The 23,178-nt window shown below is 36.9% G+C and overlaps 1 protein-coding gene across 2 annotated transcripts in view; it reads right to left on the bottom strand.

Annotated features, from left to right (window-relative positions):
• ST18 (ST18 C2H2C-type zinc finger transcription factor) overlaps positions 1–3,746 on the bottom strand; it is a 232,405-nt gene extending 228,659 nt beyond the window's left edge. Inside the window, exon 1 of one of the 2 annotated variants that reach the window (XM_064653296.1) lies at positions 3,378–3,746. The gene's annotated coding sequence lies outside the window, so the exon portion shown is untranslated. The remainder of the gene's footprint in view (positions 1–3,377) is intronic. The other variant, XM_064653305.1, reaches the window with a different exon arrangement.
• Between the last annotated feature and the right edge of the window lie 19,432 nt (positions 3,747–23,178).

The following is a 23,178-nucleotide window of genomic DNA, read 5'->3' as shown; positions in this document are numbered from 1 at the left end:
GAATGAACAGCAAATAACCCTGTTTGTCAATAATTGTCTTTGCTTGTGTGTTAATACAAAGAAGAGCCATGTTTAAAAACTTTAACAAAGTCCTGTTCTCCTCAGTTTTGCAAGACAGTCTCTTGCAAGGAAATTAAATGAAAGCAGCATGAATTCTGACCTACCTTCCATGTATGAGACTTCCCAAAGAAATGACAGAATAGCCAGGATAACTTGGCAACACTAGATCAAATGTTTTATGAGGGATATTTCCATAGCCATAGGCTGTGCCCCTTGTGGTTGTAACCTGGGTGATTTGATTGAAAATACAGGGCACTACTAATTGCACATGAGTCCTCCTAGTGCAGTAAATCATTTTACTGAGTGCTCACTTCTAGGAAGGAACACCAAATAAGCAAGCAGAAGCTATGAAGACCTTAATTCTTATTTGATAGGGTTCAAATATGAGTTATGATATCAGAATCCTGAATGAATATTTGCATGGGCAAAAAATTTTGCTTTATTTTTTTAATATCAGGAGCTTTATCAAGAAAATACATGTAAGACTTAAAAGAATACATACTAACTACACTGTAACTCTTGGGTATCTCAAAGTTATTGTCTGTGATGATTCTGGAAAGAATAGAAAACTGAAAGAGGATAAGATTAGGCCTCACTGACTCTCTTACAGTTCATTCATTTATTAGTGATGTTACTATTTCATGATAACTCATTCTTTTCTCATCAGACTCAGCAACAAACATCATAACATTGACTTATTGGGATATTTTAACTTTGCCAAAAGGAAAAACTTAGAATTTTTAATAAATCTTACCTTTCTAATTGATAAAAAAGGAAACCTCAGTCCACGCACTGCACTGACCAGCACTAAGCGCTTATGTTGTTTGAAGTCCTACCATATTCTTATTGAAGATTAATGACTATAATGTTACCTTGTAAAATAATCATATAAGTTTGGGTTTATTTGCTGTGGTTTTAATGGATAATGACATTAACAGTGGTTTTGTAAGAAATTTTAGGCCGAGTTCAAAAAAGTATAAGAACGGATTTATGGGTCAAGGGTTATATTTCCCCCAGACATAAAATTAAAAGTAATGTTTAAAAGGCAGACAGAAGACTTTGTACTGAACCTAAAAAAGTTTCTAACTTCTTCATAGATTAGGGTGATCAGTAACGGTTTATGTAAAGTAATAATAAAATATCTACAGAGATCTGCTCTGGCTCCATGTGGAGGTTTCCATTAGCTTCAAATCCAGGTTCTGAACCCTTGATGGGAGATTCAGACTTATGGGGAACAGTAGAGAGAGATGTAGCTGCTATTACATCAGTCAGCACGGCTGAGTCCTGCTAGGATGATTGCTGCCTAGCTCTGGTGCTGAAGGGAAGGCTTGAGTCCTCTCCACAGATTTGCCTTTCCAATGGAATTGCATTCTGGTCACCAGCCGGAGGAGCTGCAGGGAGAGATGAGCAGGCTGTGCAGGGAAAGTGAAGGGATTGACAGCATTTTTGTAGAAAATCTGCAAAGATAAAAGCCTAAGCCATGCAAAGCAAGTGTAAAAGTAGAATGGCTTTAGGGGTTGTTTCAGATGTCTGAATATCAATGCATATATCCTGGGGAATGACCAGGAGGAATCACGGGTCTGTGGATGGCTACAGAAGTTTTACCTCGCTGAGATTATGCAGACATGGGGGTTTAACTCATAATTGGAGTTAAAGGAGGAATGTGGGCTCTTTCAGAAAGATAGGTGGGTGGGCATGGAGGAAGGGTTGCACTCTTTGTAGAGAGGTGGCTTCAATGCATGGAGCTTTCTGTTGTGTCAAGTGGCAGAGAAGTTGAGAGGTTGTGGGCAAGGAATACAGGACAGACCAGTGCGGATGTCAGGTGTCTGCTACGTATCTGGTCAAGAAGACCAGCCAGATGAAGCCTTTTTTCAGCAGACAGAGAAAACCTCGCAGTCACATGTCCTGGTGCTCATGAATGATTAAAAACACTTTCTGCTGAAAGGGCAATAGAGATTTCTGGCGTATGATTGAAAAATGCAGACATTGCATCTGTCCTGAAGAAGGACAAGAAGGAAGACCTGTGGAACTGCAGAACTCACCTGTTTTCAGTCTCCTGTGAATCTCTTGGGAAGTCATTTCTCAGTTCCATGATGTTCAATTATAGTAAAAAATAATGAAAAATTCGAAAACGTAATTTGAATTTTAACCAGAAATTTAAGAAATGAACATTACTTCTGTGTTTCAGAAGAGAAATTGCTGTAACCAAAAAAGTAAAGAGTAAAGAATTAGGTTAAAGAATTTTCATTAGAGGAAAGAAAATGTTTTCTGGAATAATGATGAATGACAGCTAAGGATAAAATTGAAACAAGATGGCAAAGTGTTGAGTAATAGTAAATAATTAGAGTATCTGCAGGGTTTTTCCAAAAGAATACATTACCCATGTTTGTTTATTACTAAAAATAATTATTATACTGCTTCCTAGTATTTATTGTAATGATAATTTTTTGGGGAATCTTTGACAAAATGTGATCATGAATAATGTTATACCACATATATGCGCACCTTTCCTAAAAGAATAACTACGGTTGAATTCAGCAGCTGTATTATATAGATAACATTTTAATTCAGTAACTGCTCTGTGCTACTTTTCATAAAGTTTCAAATGGAAGAACATTCAAAGTTTATCTGAAACATAATTTTAAAACTGCCATATTTGCTTATCTAAGGATAAAAAGTGAAAGAAATTTTCAACTATGGTAGAATAGCTATTCATTCATTCATGTATTATCCATGTATGCATTTAAATGTGAGCTTTTGAAAACTAAATGATTGTAAAAATGTTTTTTCTTGTAAGATTTTATACTACCTACAATCTGAATTTTCTGTTCTTTGGCTGATGAATATCACTCACCTCTTCCTTAGCAGGATGTGTTGCTACTACACATTATCTGCCAAACGATCTGGCACATTTCCAGTCACAGGGAGACCCAAAATCTGCTAGTTAATTTTTGTGGAGTTGGCACCTATGCATGTTTGCCTGTAAAAATATGATTGCTTCCTTCCTTCATTTATTTATTTCCTGACTTTATTGGTTTTGGTTAAAACATTAATGCAAGTGCCAGAGAAGTTATTGCTTGAAACAAAAACTCTGTGACCTAGAGATTCAAATGTCAAGAAGGCAGGTATTTTTATATAATTGGAAAAGAACTCTTCCTTAGCTGTAAGTGTATGTATTCCTACCCTGATAGTTTACAAAATATATTTGTATTTTAGAGAATAAAATGCATTGTGCTGGTAAGATTACTGTACAAAAGACACTAGTATCAACTAAAATAAAATCTTTATATCATAGAAAACAAATGAACAAAGTTTACCTTACTTTGATATTGTGAATTCATAGTCATAGTAGGGCAGAGCACTGCAGAGTTCATGAAAACAATTAGCAACAGGATCAGATGCAGGCATGGGTGAAGTAGGTGGCTGTCTGGGTAGGCAGGGCATTTACTTCTCCAGGTGGTACCAAGAGTGATACTCGGGGTGGTTCTGCAGTCTAACTCCTGCCTACGCAGCGTGAAGACAAAGGAAGAGCAGGATCTGACTAGTCAGATAATACGAACCTTATTGTGTTTCTTTCTCTGCAAGGACAGGCCCAGTGCAAGTCTTTTGCCTCCCTAGCTCTGCAGCTGCAATCTGGAAGAGTTTGTGGGGCCTGTTGAGCAAGAACAGTAAAAACTGGGCAGTAGTGAAAAAGGCAGATTGTGGGAAAGGGTTAACACCTTACAGGAAGATTATCCCAAGGAAAGATGGGAAATGTAGTCTCTTCAGCAGGCCCCCCGAAGACAGTGCTCGTCTGCACATGCCCACTGGAAGGATTCGAGAATGATCGTTTGGGAAATAACACGTGCTAATAATTATGTAACCTCTTATGTAATCGAGGAGTATAAAAACGTGTGCTTGACCATTAATAAACAATTTGCAGCTTGCATGCAGTCTGGTGGGTCCGTGCCTGCCACAGAAGACCACAGTTAGAGGAGATGAGAGGGCTTGTAGACGGTTTGAGCAAGAAAAATATGAAAGTCCTGAGCCCTACAGGGGCAGAGAAATTGGCAGGGGAAAGGAGATACTACTCCACACTAAATTCCCCCTAAACCCTGTCCTTGGTGAAGTCTATCATGGCTCTTCTCATCTCCGGTTTTCTTCTGGCAAAGTTTCCTCCTGATTTGTGAAGAATCACAGAATGGTTTGGGTTGGACTAGTCCTCTAAAGATCATCTCATCCAGCCCCTCTACAATGAGTAGAGACACCTTCAACTAGATCAGATCGCTCAGAGCCCTGTCCAACCTGACCTTGAATGTTTCCAGGGGTGGGGCATCAACAGTACTGGATGACATGAAAGCATGCATTTAATTCAATAAGGTCTGTAAAACTTGTAGCTATTTAAAGTGGGAAGGAAGCTGTTGTAAGTAGGATAAAGGGTTACTGGTAATTACGCATTAGAATGTGACTGCTGCCCTGTAAATATAAAACAATTATAAAAAAGAATTCAAATTATTTTTAAAATAGTACTAGGCCCTGTTCCAAGTGCAGGCTCATGTCACTGCTGAAATAAAGGTAAATGAAAGTGCCATTTTGATCCAGGGTTTCCCACAGCTATTTCACAAAGGCTTGTGAATGACAAAAAGGGAAGCATACTGTTAGGAAGCATCAGGCAATAAGAGCAACCCTTGGGGACCTGACCCTGATAAACTGACTAAATTTAATTTCTCCATCTGTGAATAGGAATTTTATCTCCTTTTTTTTATTCATTCACTGCTTGATGAAGTCAAGAATAGTTTTTAATTTATTGTTAATAAATAAACAACACTATCACTTCGCATTTATTCAATGATCACCTCCTTTTCTAAACTGGAAATATCCATGGTACAAAATTTTTAGTTGACATCCCAGATCAAGAGGAGTAATACTTCTCTTAAAATCATGCTGCTTGAATCACACCAGAATCTTTAAATTACTGTCCAGTCTATATCTGCTATTTCCTTACAAGTTGATGGTGTTCTGATATTACAGTATTTTGAATAAGAGATGAAAATGTAAAACTTTTCATCTCTTACACCAGTAATTAATTAGTTACTAATAAATTCTGCTGTCTGACATGGATAATCTCATAGAGGTATGATATAATTTTCTTTTTCATTTGGGTTACAAGGTCCAGGCCTCTATTTGATACTGAAATGCATATTTTCCCTGATCTATTGGGAATCTTTTGTGCATGTTTTCCATTATTCACCAAATATCCTGTTATATATGTGCCTTTTTTTACAGGATCAAGGTTTTAGATCACACTTCTTGCAGTGCCTGTTTTTTTGTTGTTTTTTTTTTTTTTTCTTTTTGCCTCCCTTCCATAAGTTCCAGCTCTTAAGGAGTACATGTGTGAAAAGAAACTGACTTCCTCATAGGTCATGACCTTTCATGCATAATATAAATTCACATATTATGGTTATAGTGTAGCTATAGTCATTCAAAAGTACTGCAGAGAGCTATTTGACATTATTGTATATAGAGTCAGGGCAAAGGGAGTTGAGCTACAAAGAGAACCAACTGTTTTTATTAATGCACAATTTCATAACTAATCATTTTGTTGAAGCATAATATACATCTTGGGAACTGATATATTTGTGTTAGACATTTGTAAATCTAACTAAGCATAAACACTTGACTTCAAAGCATTCCTCTGGGGGAATGATCGTATTTTAACAACATGCCCAAAAAGACTGGTCTTTTTGTTTGAAGTAGTTATACCTGAAGGAAGAAGTGTATTATGAGGTATACTCCTGAATATTAGTAGTTATAAACATACCTCATTTTGGCTGGCTAAAAATCAGGAGATTAGACAAACATAGTCTAGCATTGAGTACTTCAGGGACGTGAATTTTGCTATGAAGCAGCACTAGAAAACTCGCTTTGCAAATAAAACAAAAAAATACCCCAAAATTTCAGCTTTTGCACTCCCACTAGATACTGAAATTGACAACAGCAGCTTCAAGACCAAGATGCATCTTCTTGTGCATTGTCCAAGACATGGTAAATGATGCATACGCATATAGCCCATGGGAAAAGAAGAGAGAAAGTCATCAACTTGGAAGTTTTCTATAGTCCTCCTGGACTGAAGTTGACAAATGGTACCTAGTCATTTTGGTGAGGCCTGCACTCTCGGTTAGTTGGTATGGCTCATCTGACAAGCAGAAATGTAATAATCCTCAAATTTACTAGAGGTGCTAAACTGGACTGTTACATAGAGTCTATATCATGTAGCATTCTTAGCTTGGAAGCTGGCCTTACAATCTCATCAATTTCAGTAACAATTTGCTAATACTAATCATCTGTTTTGGAGAATGTGCTGGATATGTGGAACTACAGGAAGAATGAATATTGGCAACTCTACCACAAGAGTTGCCATTGGCAACTCTTCTGAGCTGGGCTCAGAACTTTGGCTAAAGCTGTGTTGGTGTACCGCACTTTTGTGATGAGACTCGTGTGGAGGAAGGATTGAACTTGTGCATTGATTTTCACACTGAGGTGTGCCTTTGATTAGCTATGGAATTTACCATGTTGCAATGGTCTGTAGGAGCACAGGCAAATATTCCTTAAAATAAGTTGATTTATGAACTCCTGTTTCAAGGTGCTGGAGATGACCATATCAATGTGCTTCAAAGAAGCGACAAAAGAAAGGGATAAAGTGATTTTGTGAATATGTGATAGAGCCTGGTGCAGAGGACAGGAGGATAAAGCACTGCAGTTAAGAATTAGTGATACTGGAAAGCAGTTTGCTACTTACAGGGGCAAATCAAAGAGCAAAGGACTGTCATTTGAATATGTCACCATTTGGGTACAGTCTGAAAGTATAAGGCAAATTTACCCCCAAAAGAACTCCAGTGTACTAAACCACTCTTGTTAACCCTGTGCAAACTGATCAAGTGAAAAATGCAGAAGAAATAATGAGCTATTCAGTTTAAGAATCTAATCTCTGATGTCATCTTTCAGTTGACTCTTGAAACTTTTCTTTTTGTTAATATTTTGTCTTCAAAACACAGGGAAATGTACAGGGATGCTCCAGAAGTATATATGTTATCTGATGCTGGTCTACTTTATGTCAGTACTTACTTGATTAAGTGTTGTGATACAATCAAACCAGATTGATTTGAATTCCTATTCTATTTAAGAATTTATATGTCTGTCATGATAATATCAGGGATCTTCATTAATAAGATACTAACTGACTTTAAAAACTTAACTTTTTCCATTGGTTCATTAAGTCCAAAATTGACCACTAGTGCATTTTTCTACATCTCTGCTAATGTTAGCTTAGCATTTCTGTTTGCAAGACAAAAGAAATTATTTTTGAGAAAGTGAGAGAATCAGCAAAGGAACTGCTCTCTGTCTTTTATTCCTATTAAGCTACATGCAAAGACTTAGCTATCCTGAGAGAGATATTTAGCTCAAAAAAACCCACACCAAAATTCTACTCATTCTATTCCAGCCTACTGTATGAGCAAGTTAAAACTGAAAATACAAAATTAGAGTTAGCATTACCTGGCTCTGCTATGTGGCTACTATGGTTCCTACTCTAGTATCATCAAAGATAAAAAATCCTTTCCAAATGCAACTATAACTTGATGCTATCAATGGTTGTGGGACCCCACCACTCAGAGGTGCTCTCTCCATCCTGGTGTTTTTTCAGTGATCTTCTAACCACAGGACTTCTAAAGCTGCTTTTTGAATGTAAGTGCAAGATGTTGTTCTCCTGTTCACAGTCCATGACAAACCATCATCCATATCTGTATTATTAATAATATCCAGAAAATTAATTAAAGGTATTTTAATATCTATGACTTCTTGTTTATAAGGCTTACATGTCAAACAGTAAATAGAAAAATACCCTGTACAACAACCACAGTGTTATCAGAATAAATTAAAACATGGAGAACAATTGAAGCCATAAGGTGACAGTAATGTCTGCTGAAGAAACTGTTTCTTCGGAGATACATTCTGCCGAATTTGCAGTGTTCTGAAAACTTACAGTCTGAGAAAAAAATCTGCTTATTCCTATTTCTAAGATATTCCCCTTTAGTCACTCTCTTGTTACTCTTATTCTTGCTGTTCACTGCAGCAGATCCAAAATTTTCATTGTTATAAATTCTAACACAAAACCCAAATCCATTTATCCTTGCTATTTCTATCTTTATGAGCTTTACTGATTCTACCTTTCAATTACTAACAGATGGTTCTATGCTGTAGGCCAGCAACTACCAAATACTTTTTTCATATCAAATTTTACTGGGAAGTGCAAAAACATTTCCAGAATTACCAAAAAATTTCTCAATATAACAGAGTCCCTTCTAAGGCCTACAGGTGTTAGAATGCATTGACAAGTGTGATACTATTTTCATGGCTTATTCATACAAATATCTCAAAAGACTCAGAATTGGCATCAACGAATAAGACAGTAACATTCATAGCTGTTTATTATTGATTTCTCATTTCAGTGATTACTTTGTCTGGAAAATCAGTGCTTATTAGTCTTTACTCATGGATGTAAAGAGTCAGACTTTTGATTTCCCTCACTTTCCAGTAGTGGTTAGGTTCTAATTCTCTTCTGAAGAGAACAGTTGTGATTGGAAATTGCATTTAATGAAGGGAATGTGCTGAAAACAGGCCTGCCAAGTGAACTTTATGGTACCCCTTGTGAAACATGGCTTCTTTTTCAGTCAGACCATAAACTGCATATATGACAATCTCTCATGGGCAAGTACATAATGTTCTGTCAGTCATTGGATTTTGCAGCTTGAATGACTCAAAGTACAGTCCTTGCTTCATGAACTAAATTAGGAACAACATGATTTTATTTTAAAAAATAGAAAAGTCGTGGAATGATATTCAGAACTCAACTGAAGCCCTTATAACATCTGCAAAACCATGGAAGCGAATTAACTAGTCTTTTACATGCTCCCATATAAATCAGCCACTGGCCATCAGGGTTTGGGGTGGTCCATTCGGGCTGTCTTTATCTGCCTAATCTATCCATTATAGAATCAAGCTAACAAAAACATATCTGGTCAGCAAGCAGTCAGCATGGAGAGGCAGCAAGTGGCACTCAACCATGTCTTGATTCTAACTCCCTCCAAGGATGTATCAAAATACTCAAAAAAAGTCCTACAAAAGTATTGTGCAGTTGAAGGGTCAATAGTTGGTGGATTAGCACTTAATTCCGTGGAATAGGGATATAGGAATGAGCTCATTAAAAATAATATTTATTCCTGGAACAGGGTATAGAGACAGCCACTCTCCTGCTGCTCGGTTTTGCTTCCCTTCTGCAGTAATTCCCCTAGCCCACACATTCAATTTCCTCAGACTGTGGTGTCAGCTGGCAGTAGTTGCATCTTTTGCAGCTGTTGCTGGATGTGCCACACACAGATCCAGCCAGCTCACTGTGCGCTTGTTCCCTCTCCCAGGTCCAGTTCTATTGTTGGGATAATGCACATTCCCAGATGTTTGTTGCTGCTCTTCACCCATCTCCCAACCCTTCTCTGCTGCATCAATGTACTGCTGGAAGGGACTTTGTGAGCTCTTTGCAGTCTCTTCAAGCAACATCATCCAGATTAGTGCCATTTTCCTCATCAAATTGAGCTGACCTTGGTGATTTTGTCAGCATCACTCCTTAAAATGGGAGCACAACATATTCCACCTAGCACACAGATTAGAAAAATAAATACCTTAAAGATTAAAATTTATGTATAAATTATTTTATTGATTATTTTATATGTCCTTTAAACTACTAATTGAAAATGAGTTAAAGATTTGTTATACGGTCAAATGTTAATTTGCAGACTGATACACATTTTTATCTCAGAAATCTAAATAATTCCTCATCATTTGAAAAAGACTATTGCCTTCCAATATTAGCATCTTTCCTACCGGATCTTCCAGAATTTTGAGAGAATTTATTTTCTGATGATAACAAAATGTAATTACTCACCAATTTTTAAATTAGAACCTCTAGTATTCATTTGTTTCAAATGAAAACTGTATGTCAGCAGTTGGTCTAAAGTTGAAACCTTTTCTTCTTTGAGCAACTATATTTTTGCTATCTGTAAACTGTTCTAAAGAGTTGACCAATAGGGGCTATGAGTGGTATTCCCACCAAGAGTTCATACAATTGCAAAACCTTATGAGTAAGTTTCTTCAGACATCATTTGTAGTCTCAATATGTCATCTTCTTCTATATCAAGCACCATTTTTAAACCTAATTTCTGCATCCTCTGCCTTGAAAAATCAAATTATTTTGATAACAGTTTCCTATATGTAGAAGAAATAAAAGGAGATTATCCTGCAATAATTTTTCATGTATCCATTTTTGTGGTCCACTTCTGCTTTTCTCTCTCTGCTGGCAAAGACCAGTTACGCAATGAAGAGAAAGCTCCCAAAATTAGGTCTCCTTGGTTTTGTGTGTGGATGAGGAAAATGACTTGTTGAGAAGAGTAGTTTTTGCCTCTCTGAAGAAATCACAGGAGGCAGTCGACCACAATACATTTTAGTCATGTATGTTAAGCAGCTCACTCTGGGAGATTACTTGATGTTATACTACCAAGAGGAAGGAAGGAATAACTGAGGAAGATTTGAAGTCTGGAAAATGCTGAATGCAACTCAATGGAGTTCAGAAAGGTAGACAGAAAGTAGCTCTGGTTTTGAACAATCAGTGACTCTAAAATCTGAGAAATATATAGCTTATATAGAAATGAAATATGACTTCAAGGATAAATTAGGTTATTTAGAGAGAAGAAATCTCTCACATTTGTGAACTATACATGTTTTTTAATAATAAAAAAATTGCATGTATTTAGAAAATACATCAAGACATGAAATTCAAAAGCTTTTAAAACCTTTAAGAAATATAATATCAAACTGATAATACAATTTCAATGGAATGAAGAGTATTAGCTACAGAGTTAGATATGACTGAGAAACAAAAATATTTGCCAAGTAGATCTGATGAGCCTAATTATCTAAACCAAAGCCATAGAAATAAATACAGGAAAGTTCATACACAAACAGTCAAAAGAAGGCAGGCATATGGGTAATATACTTAAAATATAGAAAAATTCTAAACGCATGTCATATGTTCTCATATCACACCGCATCGGAATACTTCAAATACCAGCAATGGTTGCACAGTTTCAAGAAAATATGACAATAAAATCATTGTTTTGGAGGTGGCTCTCACAGGAACAGGAAAAAAATATCTCCTACTGCCCTTACCTTCAAAAAATCACTTTGCTTTCTTCTAACTGAACAGTCCCTTTGACTAAGGGAGATTTTTCGCTACACAGCACTGGCATGATCAATTCAAGAGCTGAAAGACAGATTTTAACAACTTTGTGGAGAAGGGGTCTTGGGTTGTCTGATCTCCTAGACCTGAGTTAACTGTCACCCTACCTATGGCACTGTATGTTGTCAGGTTACCAAGGTTACCAAGTTGATTTTAATATTCATTGATGTGTAGGATAAGAGAGTTCACCTCTGCTGAAGTTTGGACTGTAATGCGTTTCCTGTAATGGAAACAATTAGAAAAGAAAAACACGAGATAAGGAAACATAATTCCAGACTATATTTAACAATTCATGGCTATTTAAAGAGCCTCATCGTTTTGGCTAAAAGTGAGGTCGACCATTTAACCTTTCCTCTCTTCTGGCTTCTCTTATGACACAAAAAAGGTTTGAGAGCTGACTACTTCCTCTTCCTGGTATTAAGAGGTGGATTTTCTTTTCCCTAGTATCCAACCCATATGAGGGGCAGACAGCCGAGCTTTTCAAGCCTTCAAACTCTGCTTCCACTCCCCAGCTTTCCTAATTTTCCTATTCTGTTTGCTTAACTTCGATTATTTGTTCCTTATTGTCTGCTGCCTCCATAACTAGTTAAAGAATAACCATGAGTTAGACTACATGACCCCAAAGTTACCTTCTAACTTCGGGTACCCTGAAAACATCAATATATTTTGCACCTTGAAAAACTGTGCTTATGGTAATCTTACTAAACTTTAAAATATGGAAAAATGACATAGTTAACAAGTCCATGTGTTACATCTGTAACACAGAAGCAGCTGAAAACAGATTTCTGAATATAACAACTCAGGCAAGCATCTTGTTTGAATGACACTGAACCCAACAAGGGCTGGCTTTTTTCATTTATGGATATGCAGATTGTCCTAAATTTCCCTATGGACACTTACATCTCCTGTCCAGTTTGTTTGCCTGAGGAAACAGAAAATCAAAGGTGGATTATAACTGAATCAAACCAGCTTACTGTTCTAACCCTAGGAAAATGCAATTACACATTTCCTCTATAGATGGAATTTGCAAACAAGTTATACTTGACACTTTGACAAAAATTTTTCACAGTATGAAGCATGGGCTCTTTTCCTCCTAGAGTATAGTAATCTTATCTTTCCTATGTAACAATTGTGCAGCCAAATTGTAGGCTTATAAAAAAAATTGTCCAAAATTACATACAGCTTCACCCTTTGAGTAAATACTAAAAGAATATTTTTATACTGTATAGTACATATTCTGGATTTTTTTCCTGCCATTAATAATCCATTTGTTAACTGCTTATTCTTTCTAAATCTGAACACCTGTCTAAAATTTTACTTTAGCGATTCATAGTGTGACTGTACTATCTGGGAATATTGTGCCAATTTCACCTGTATGCACATCCATTTCCCCTGAATCACACCCTTAGCCTTTTATGAAAGACAATTATAAACTGCAGCACTGAAACACAGTATTTACTCATACCCCATGTCAAGAATACACAGCTCAAGTCTATGTAAAGAAATATGAGGTCTTTGTTTCTATAGGTGACTGGATTGCCCCTTAATGCCAGTTGTGTTACTGAGGGCTGCAGACATCATGCTTGATCCACCCACTTTTATTTTTCTTTGGTCATCTATTAAACTTACCAGACAGACTTCATTCCAGCTGTTGCCTTACAAGAAGTTTAGAATGTAGCTTTTTGGGCTTCCAGGAATTAATGCATTTTTCAAAAATCTGTTTATTGCAATGTGCTGGCTGAATCTCTGTGATCCTTCAAAAACAGACAGCCATCACACACTATGAAAGAACAGAAAAACTCCCTTTCTTCTGACAAGGATTCTTCAAGTTCTTCTTGCAGATATCCTGCTTTAATGTATGCTTGATTCCCAAAACATTGCATAAACATTGCAAGGTGGTTTTGCAGAGTCATGTCTGCTTAGCATACATAGATGACTGTCTCATGTCTAAAAAGCTATAAATGCATGTCACGGGAGGAAAGGACGGCATGGATTCATGCCAGCGGTGAAAGAGTTTTGAGTCAAGCAACATAACATCAAGCTATATAATTTTTTGTTTTAATAACAGTTCCCCTTCCTTTAGGTGTTAAGTGTGCAACTAAAGGGAGATAAATCATTTTGTCTGGGATACTTCTACATCACTTTCCAAGAGTACCTTAAGTCTGTGATCAAATGGCACATGAAAGCATTTTGCATGTGAACTTGTGGTTCTCTTTTTTCTTTTTCAACACTAAAATAAAAAGCTATATTTATTTTACTCCAACTACCTTCAATGTTCACTGTTCTATTTAGGTCCAATCTGCTATGTGTTTCAAAGCTGCATTTGAAACCTGTGAATTAGCCATGCTACCATGTGAAGGACAGTTTCCTGATGGTGGGAAAGCGTTTCAAAGAATGAGAACTCTCAAGATTTAAGTGGTGCTGCAGGGTGTTAAGCTCCATAGGAGAGTCTGAGCATGTCAGAAGTGTCAGGTACTTTATATTCACGGACAATTTCACAAAGGAGTTGACGGTGCTGTCCTCACGTTAGGAAAGGCAATAGGAATCACATGGTTACTGGTTTAAAGACTTCAAAGAACCGGGCCTGTCATTTTGGTTGCTACAGAGCTATTTGCATTGAACTGTTTTAAGGCAAACAATCTTGTCAGTATTTGCTATTAAATTGTTTAATAAAGACCACATTGAGCTTTTAGTCAAGGACTGTAATGTTCTCAAAACACTGACAATTTGCATGAAAGCCTTGCGGCAATATGCTAAGTTGATATAAGTTAAAACATCTGTTGTAGAATTTATCCCTGGGTGATTAACTAGAGTTGGCATGGTGGAAAGAAACAGATTTACCACTCAGCTATAGAAACCTGTTGCAGGGAAATAACTGCTGAGCTTCTCTTCTTCTTAATATTTTTCCGAATATCAAAGGCAGTACTTTATTTCATTAAAATGAAAAGAATGCTGGATATCCTGTATGTTAACAGAGGAAATTACAAGCGGGTTTCTAGCACCTTTTTCTTTTAAATTTGTTTTGCAAGTCTGCCATATTGTATGAAGTAATGTGCAGTCTATTAAAAACTACAAGGTATTCCGGGTTGGAGCTTATTCATAATCTCTAAGTGAAGCTCTCCCACTTGGTGTAAAACACCTAGCACACCACACCAGCAACTCTGGATGTTACATCACTGAACAAGCTTGGATTTTCTCTGTGCAGTCAGTCCACATCTAAATCGAACAGTTTCGATCAAAAGACCTGGGAAACCCTGTTCACATACAACTTTGCCCTCTAACTTGGCAATGAGAAGTATGAATTTGGCAATGAGTATGAATCGTCCCAAGAAATAGAAGGATTTCAGACTGGACCTTAGAATGATCAGAACTGACCTAATAGGCTATATTTTTCTCTCCTGCTGTGCTTTATTTGGGAATAGCATTATATGCTTATCTAACAGAATGCCTCTCTTCCCCATGGGGTCCCAAGAAACATAAATCTACCCGACACATTAGCTGAAGACATCACAGAGTTCCTCTGCCAGCCCTCTGAGCTCACAGACACAAGCCAGCTGTGGCCTGGAAGCTATAGATCCAATTCAGCATGGCTTTGTGCCCAAACTAAAACATCTTGCCTCAACAGAGCTATGTTAATGCCTAGATAGCTTCTGGAATGCAACAGGCAAGCATGGCCCATTGCAGTATGGGCAGGATGAGATCCCTTGTCTGTGTGAGACACCTCTGTTTGCAGTCCCTCAGCTGTTTAAGCTAATGGAGTTCACCAATTCTGTCAAGATTTCAAGAGTGCTGCACATGCCAAGCAATAGATGGGCCCACACCCCTGGGAATTTTCTTCTGTAAACTCTAACACCTTGAGAAATTTAGTCTTCCCCAGGCAAAGGAAAGGTTTGGGGTGTCAGGTAAGTGCTTAGGACAAGAGCATCTTTGTACCTCTCATCCAGAGTCTTGTGAAGCAGCTGAAAAACCTTAAAGGCATATTAATGTGTTATAACCTTGAATAGAATTTAGACTAAATATTCTGTTTATACAGTGTATAAACCAGTGTATTCTGCTCAGCCTAATTAGGATAATAATTATGAAAATTTAGAGAAGATGTAAAACTTTTAGACAAAACAAAAACTAGTTTATTTCCACCCAGTGTGTACAATTACTGCTTGTAACCTTATCTATCTTCTAAATTTCTTATATAATAGCATGTGCAATCTTGAATGTCTTATTAACCAAAATATAGAGAGACATTGCTTGCCAATAGTGTTTTTCTAATCTTACTCGGCTCAGCTGTGCACCATCTGTCTTTAAATCATAAATACACTAATAGGATTTATTCTTTCTGGTTCTAATCACCTAGACTTGCTGATCTCTGTGTTATCTTTGATTATTTTTTGACATTGCACACCACCCACTCAGCAGCTACTGTTGTTGGATTATTATACAGAAAATAAAGTCTTTTAAATGAAATTAAAGTACAGCTCATTGGACCCTTTCTAAACTCACATACAGACATTTTTGTACATAATATATTGTATTGATAGCCCACTATTTTGAATAACTCTCAGATCACAGGCTCATATCCAGCTCAAGTCCACTGCACAAACCAGGTGCAGCAAACAGAGATAAGATCTGCAAGATTTTGTTGGTGAGAGTAGATTCTTCTGAGAACAAAGTCTAATTCAGAAGCACTGGCTTTTAAGTCATGGTATCCATTTTTTGATAGCAGGAGTGTTCCTTACAATATATATTTTTTTCTAAATATTTCTTGAATTAGCACTTAAATATTCAAGCAGTAAGACTTCCACTATATTCACTGGGAGATTATTCTGCAGAAATCTCTACAAAATGAAAATTAGTATATTCGGCTCATGAGTTTCCTTTAGGTTTTATGTTTTACCTCATTACCCCCTTTCGAAACAAAAGATGCTCATACAAATTCTAAAAATATTAGCAGGTGGATGAATAACTCAATGGTTTTAACAATATTTTGTTTCTAAAACACTTCACCATCTTCTGTAGCTCAAACTCCTCTTCTGCAGAAGGAAGCAAAGCAAGAAAAATAAGAGGCTGAAAAATGCCAGAGAAAATATTCATGGCCTCTTTATACCTTCCTGTCAATACTTCTAGGGCCAGATTTAGCACATGACTCTTCCTAGAAAGTCTGCTTCTGACATGGTAATATTTCCTGTGCAATACATTCGTAGGGATATACACATTTGCATAAGACAGGAGAAACAAAGGTATCCTAAAGAAAGGATACAGAACAAGCAGAGAAGCTGGGAAGCTGAAAAAAGACTGAAATAAAGGCCAGAAGGAAGACTGGCCTTAGCAGAATGTACCCAAATATTTATATTCACTCCCTATGGAAAAACACACATGTTGCATCCTCCTTATTGACAGTGAAGCAAGTGTGTGTGTTTCACCTTATATGGCAATTTATCATCTCCATGATAGTGTAAGCAAAAAGACATAAAAACAGAAAAGGAAAAGCAAAGTCAGTGCAATTCTCTCCTGTCTTTCCAAGTAATACTCCGTTTAACTGCTAAGATTCCAATTTCATCTGTCTTCCCCAGTCCCTAGGTTTGCCTTTAGTAGAAAACAGAGCTTATTCTACAAAGAACACTACCAAAGCTGCTGGCCTGTATTCTGCTGTTCTTCACAGTTAGTATTTTAAAGACAACAAATGAAGAAAAGCACTAATGGATAAATACCCATAGGAGAGATGGAAAATGAAAGATAGACCATTGCCTTGTATGTTTGATGGTTTGCTCAGGCTTACTGTATCTGTTTTGAAAGATATTTTATCTCCTTTTAATGCTTTAAAAGGACATAAAGGAGTACCTTTTCCCCTGAAGTAATTGAAAAGCTTGGTTTTATTATATTTGAAATATTGCTGTTTTCCTATGTTCATCTTACTAATTTATTCAAAGCTCAATTTTTTATTGTAGTATAATTAAACCCCTGAGAAAAAAGTAAAGCCTACAGCACTTAGGCAGATTTTAGATTTATATCTTTGCCACTAATTATAATAATATTAATTCAAAGCTTAGTTTCCATGCCTGAATTCAAAGAGAAGACAATCAGTGACTTGTGGTTCAAATCAACCTTAAGAGATACATTCTATTTTGAATCAAAGTTGCTTTCCTCTGTACAAAATTTAAATTTGTGTATTCATATATTATTTTCTTATTCTTCAGTTTCACTTTGAAAGCTATGGAACCTGATTCAAAACCATTTATCCTCAAAGTTAAAAACCCCCAACTTTTATACATCCTTTCAGGACTGAAATTTTAACTGATGTTTCACAAACTTAAACAGCTTTTCAGTTGCAATTTTTCATGTCCTCAGTAGCTAGTTAAGGTCTATCTGATCTGGTCCTCCCTGACCTGGCTAAAACAAACTTTCACATGGCTTTTTGGAAAGCTCTGATTTTTTCCACAAGTTCTGGAAAAGTGTCAACCCAGCATAAAACTTCTTCCTTCCCCAGAGACTATTCCAAAGCTGGTATTTGAGATTCTGGTGTACACATGTAATTTCAGAGAAAATGGTCCTCTCACCAAATAATAATCTTTATTACTGTAATGAATAAGCATCTTAAGGAAAAATGTTCACGTGAAAAAAATTTACCGCTATTTCTCTGTGAGCAGCTGGATTTTCCACCAAAAAATACTGTACAAGGGAATACCTGGAAGATGAAAACTGAATATAGAGGTGTACATAAGACAATGTAAAATCACAGAGGTATTAACTGGAAGGAACTTCTGAAGTTCTAGACCAGTCTCTCAGAGCTGAGCTATTGTCAACATTAAATCAGGTCTGGAAATACAGAGGTCAGATCAAGACCATAGAGACGTGTATATATATGTACATACATTTCTATGTATATCTGCAAGATTACTGAAGAATAAGTATGCAGAAAAGCAGAGGAGAATGGAGTAGGATATGAGGGATGCTAAGGATACAAAGTAAACCTGTAGGCCAAGGTAATCTGGAAGGCTGTTGCTGCAGTGAGATGTCATGACTGTTTTTTCAGCTATTTTCCATGCAGCTCTCATGTGGAAAATGGCCTGGCCAGGGGGAACATCACTCTGTGCCATGGAGGGACATTTCTGCAGTCTCATCATAGGCTGAGATGGGCTGGGGCGGTGGGACAGGATGGACTGCTGTAGCCAGCAGGTCCCCAGCACTCCCCTTCCTTTGTCTGTCGATGTCTGTCAGATGGCTCTCACATCACTCCCCTCATGACCTGTGAAAACTGGGCCTCCCTCATGGCATTTCCAGCAGCTTTTCCCAGCCTCTTACCTTCTCTGTCACAGCCGGTAGTTTCTCACGTCCTGTTCGATTGCCTTCTCTTCTAGCAACGTAGCCACTGCCCTGCAGCCCTAGAGGGGCTGAAAGAGGATGTAGGGATGTTCTGCTAGTTGGAAGAGATCCCAGAAACTTTTACACAAACTAGTCAAAGCAGGCTGTCACAATTTCAACTCCTGTCTGCAGTGTGCTCCCTTCAAACTCTTGAAAGTTAGAAGACCCAGGTGCTTGCCCTCAGGAGACAGTAAAGTCAATTGTTTGGTTGAGGAAGCCAAAATCAACCTTCTTATCTTTGCTTGCTTTTGTTTTTGTTTATTTGTTAAGTTATAACAAAAAAAGGTGGAGACTGATGATTAGTATGACAGAAAGAAATACTCAATTTCAGACAGCCACAACAATTACATTTATATCTTCTGGTGGTAAAAATGGGAATAAAAACTACAAACAGTATTTATTTTAAGGTACAATTAACCTTGTGGCTTGAGCACATTTGCACACACCACCTGGTCTTTAAGACTCCATGCCAAAATGACATCAAAATGTGCCATGTAACTTTGCTTGGCTGCTGGAAATAATAAAATTCTGTGTAGTTCTTTATGTTTTACTTACCCATTTAGTCTAAGCAGATATCCACTATCATTTATTTCCATTTTACCAGCTGACATAGACCACATTGATTATGGTAACACAAACTCTATTCTCGCAAAAAGTGTTGTATTTTGTCAATATCCATGATGTGTCAGTCATGAATTTTTCACTTAACAGGTAAGAATTTTGCCTGGGTTCAGCTAGTGATTAATTTTCTGAATTATTCACCCAAAAGTATACATTGAGAGTACCTCTTTATCATAAATAATGAAACTATCTTCTGTCTTAGGTGGGCTCAGGAAGTTCCATGGCCATGGTCCTCTACTCCTCTTTCCTCCTCCTTGCACTATACCCTAGTGTCTCTCACTCCTGTCCCAAAGACTTTTTGCTTGCTCCAGTTCTCACCCCACTGGCAGTGGATGTTTTGACACATTCATTCTTTCCTCACCTGCTTAAAGCTGCTCTTTTACTTAGGAAATAAACAGAAAAAAACCAAACCAAACAAACCCCAAAGAAATCCCATGAATACCAAAATGGAACGTGCCCTATGCTACATCCAGTGTATTAAATGGTGGCATTAACATAATCTTCTCCTTAGAAATGTAAAATATTTTCTCCATTGCTCCATATTTTACAACATTTGATATTGTTCCCTACTTCTTTCACTTAGGAGAAAACACTCTCACGGCAATCCATAAAACTCTATGCCCTCCTTCTTTCTTCTTAATCATCCTTGTGATACCACTGATATCTCTTTTTACATGTGCACATCAGGATTTAGCTATCCAAGTTCATCAGTTTGACAGAATACAGTTTTCTTTATAAACTCCCTACACATCAACAGAAAGAACAAGCTCTTCCAGTTAGAGTCATAACGTAGATTCTAGTTTTATGTAGACTTATGGAATGTCTCCAACTTTATGCCTTTTTTTACTGTGAAGGGAAATCAGACAAATTTATTCTTAATTAAGCTGAGGTGCATTCAGCCCTAAATACATGACCAAATTCCAGGAGCAAACTCAACAACTCCAGCGAAGCTGCTACTTAGAATATGTTTACGAGTATCTCGGTGTATAGAATTTGAAGCATTGCTTTTGGGGTTAGAAATATAAACAAAAGAAGCACTTCTCAAATTATTTTTCCAGCCTTGCTAGTTGATTTTGGGCAAAGCAGCCAGTGACAAAAGTAACTAAGTGGTGTCAGAATGTACAAGTTAGGTGACGCTACTGAAAGTTTAAGCTAAACTATCTAGAGACTTTGGAAATAGTAATTTTACTGTCTTACAAATCATAATGAATTGTTAAACAAGTAACACAAAGAGGACAAGAAAAAGCACTCAAATTGCATAATATTCTTTCTTTCCGCAATCTGGAGCACAGAAAAAATAAGTTGTGTTTTCAAAGATTGTCTATAGCTAGAGAACTATCAAACAGATAAAATAAGGGAAACAGATTATTATAAATACAAAACCCAAATGCTACTACTTCTTTTTCACAAGAACACAAAGGATTTTCCAGAAAATCAGTTACGAGAGAACTGGCTTCCTTTTGAGCACCCACTACACTGGCAATAATTTCTAGATACACTGTCAGATTAAAGAAATTTTTGGACCATGTTCAGGTACCATTTTGATACTTAACAGTAACTCTTCTACATAGATATAGGACTTGGCTTTCCTATACTTGATTAAAGATACCTGGCGACAAAGACTCAGGGTGATAAGTTCTGTCTATTGTACAAGTTAATTTCCTAAAATTCCTTGCCATCTTTAAAGTAGATTCTAATATTTTCATCTCTGCTAATATATAACAGAAAAGTACCCTGCACTGCCCAGATATATCCAGATTACACAAGTGGTATCTGACAACAGAATTTTATTTGGAAATAGCAGCTAGAATATTTAGCATTGCCTAGCCACACTAAAAAGAAAATAATGGGAAATAGCTAAGGAAATACAAGACTTCAATTAACGTACTATATATTCTTTCTAGCAGCTCACTAGAATTTCATTGGTGTATTCTGAGGAAATAAAGAATTTACACCACATGAACTGTGGATAGCAAAAAGCCAGTTGTGATTCTTACATGAGAGTGTCACTGTGCGGTGTCCTCAGACAATTCTGGTTACTCTGGCACACAACCAGACGTGTACAACAGAGAAGCACAAGTTCCACACAGCTTACTAAAAGACACATATGGAACAACTCATATACTACATGTAAGGTTGCTTAATGGTAAGCTAAGATCTACCCTATGCTATTGTTTTTGACTGTCTCCTTGTTCTTGCAGTGTTCTAACATGTCAGAATATTCTTCATTAGACACTGAAGTCAACACTGATGCTCCAGACCACTGGATTTCTGTAACTGGAGTAACTGGTTTTCAAATCACATCTGTGCTACAGAATAACACATTTTCTCAAATCAGGATCTATTCAATCATCCATAAGATCGAAGTGTCACAGTACATGTGTTACTACTGCAGAACAGGTCTGGCACAGTGAACATTGTGGGCAAGTGCTGCTGAGTGCCAGTTGGCATAAACATAATACTAATGTAAGGCTCTTCTTCTGTATATAACTGTAGCTTCACATTCTTTGAAGACACACACCACTGATGTGAATTAGTGCAAATCTGCCCCCTGCAGTCACCAGGTTTTTGCAAACATGGCCTTCATGTCTTTCCTCATGTTTTATATCAGCTGATCCTTGTCATGATTCAGATATACAAAGGACATATGGTGCAGATCTCTGGCATTCAGGGACTCAAATTTGGCCAAATGGGAAGCAAGCCATGCAGGACACAGAGAGAAGGTTACTTTCATCACAAGCCAAGACTGTGGGAACTGTTCTAGACATTAGCAGACCTTTATGTAGAAGTTTTTCAGCATGGAAGAAGATGCATAGCCTATTTCATGTCAGCCAAAGTAAATAGTGTTAGCATGACTCCCTTATTTCTCTATTTTTGTACTAGACACCAGAAACATTTGTCAATGCGATGGTGATAGATATAAATTCAGTGCACAAAATACTACCTTCATTCCTATTTATTGGCAATATTTTAATGCTGCTGGTGATCCTCTCCTGTAGTGACCAGTTAGCCCAAAAATTGTTGTACATTTGTTTTTTAGATATATCACATTAAGGAAAAGCATGCTTAGAAAAAACAAATATCAGAAAACTTTATTTTTTACAGAATTACTGAATTGGACTCTTTAGTCATAGCCTGATTTTAATCCTCAAATAATTTAATGTCATGGTACAGCAAGCATTCCAGGGTGATTTGTAATTTAGATCACACTGGAGAGACCTTGTCTTTTCTATTTCTCTCTCCATAGTAATTATACAGGACTCACATAGCTGTTCACAGTTAGTCACAAAACACACATATCAAGTGTAACATTAGAATAATGTTGGGAAAACATGGAAGTGTTTTAAATATTTTTAAATAAAAAAAGAAATCCATTGTGTTCTGTCAACTTCAGAAAAAGTAAAGTTACACAAAACAGTTGTTTCCTCTATCAGATCTCCTGTCACATACACAGCCACTAAGAGGGAAAGCCAAAACTATGTGGTATGTCATAAGCTACTAACTCAGTCATATAGCAGGGATGTTGGCTTGTTTGTGACTGTCCTGTGCCTAGAAAAAAGCTGTCAAGAAACAACCTTAATTGTAATAGTTTGGGCAATAGGGGAGGAAAAGAGTAATTCAAAATAGCTTTTATTCTTTATCCTGGAATAACAAGATTATTTGTATGCTATAAGTACAGCATCAATAAAATTGCATTTTCTTACAGAAAGGGGTACAAAATCACAGACATACTTACCTATCTGTGCAAATCACAGAATATTCTGAGTTGAAAGGGGCCAACAAGGACCACTGAGTCCAACTCTTAAAATGAATGG

This window comes from Pseudopipra pipra, chromosome 1 (assembly GCF_036250125.1).
Source record: "Pseudopipra pipra isolate bDixPip1 chromosome 1, bDixPip1.hap1, whole genome shotgun sequence".
Taxonomy (NCBI): domain Eukaryota; kingdom Metazoa; phylum Chordata; class Aves; order Passeriformes; family Pipridae; genus Pseudopipra; species Pseudopipra pipra.
This window is presented reverse-complemented; position numbering and strand designations above follow the sequence as displayed.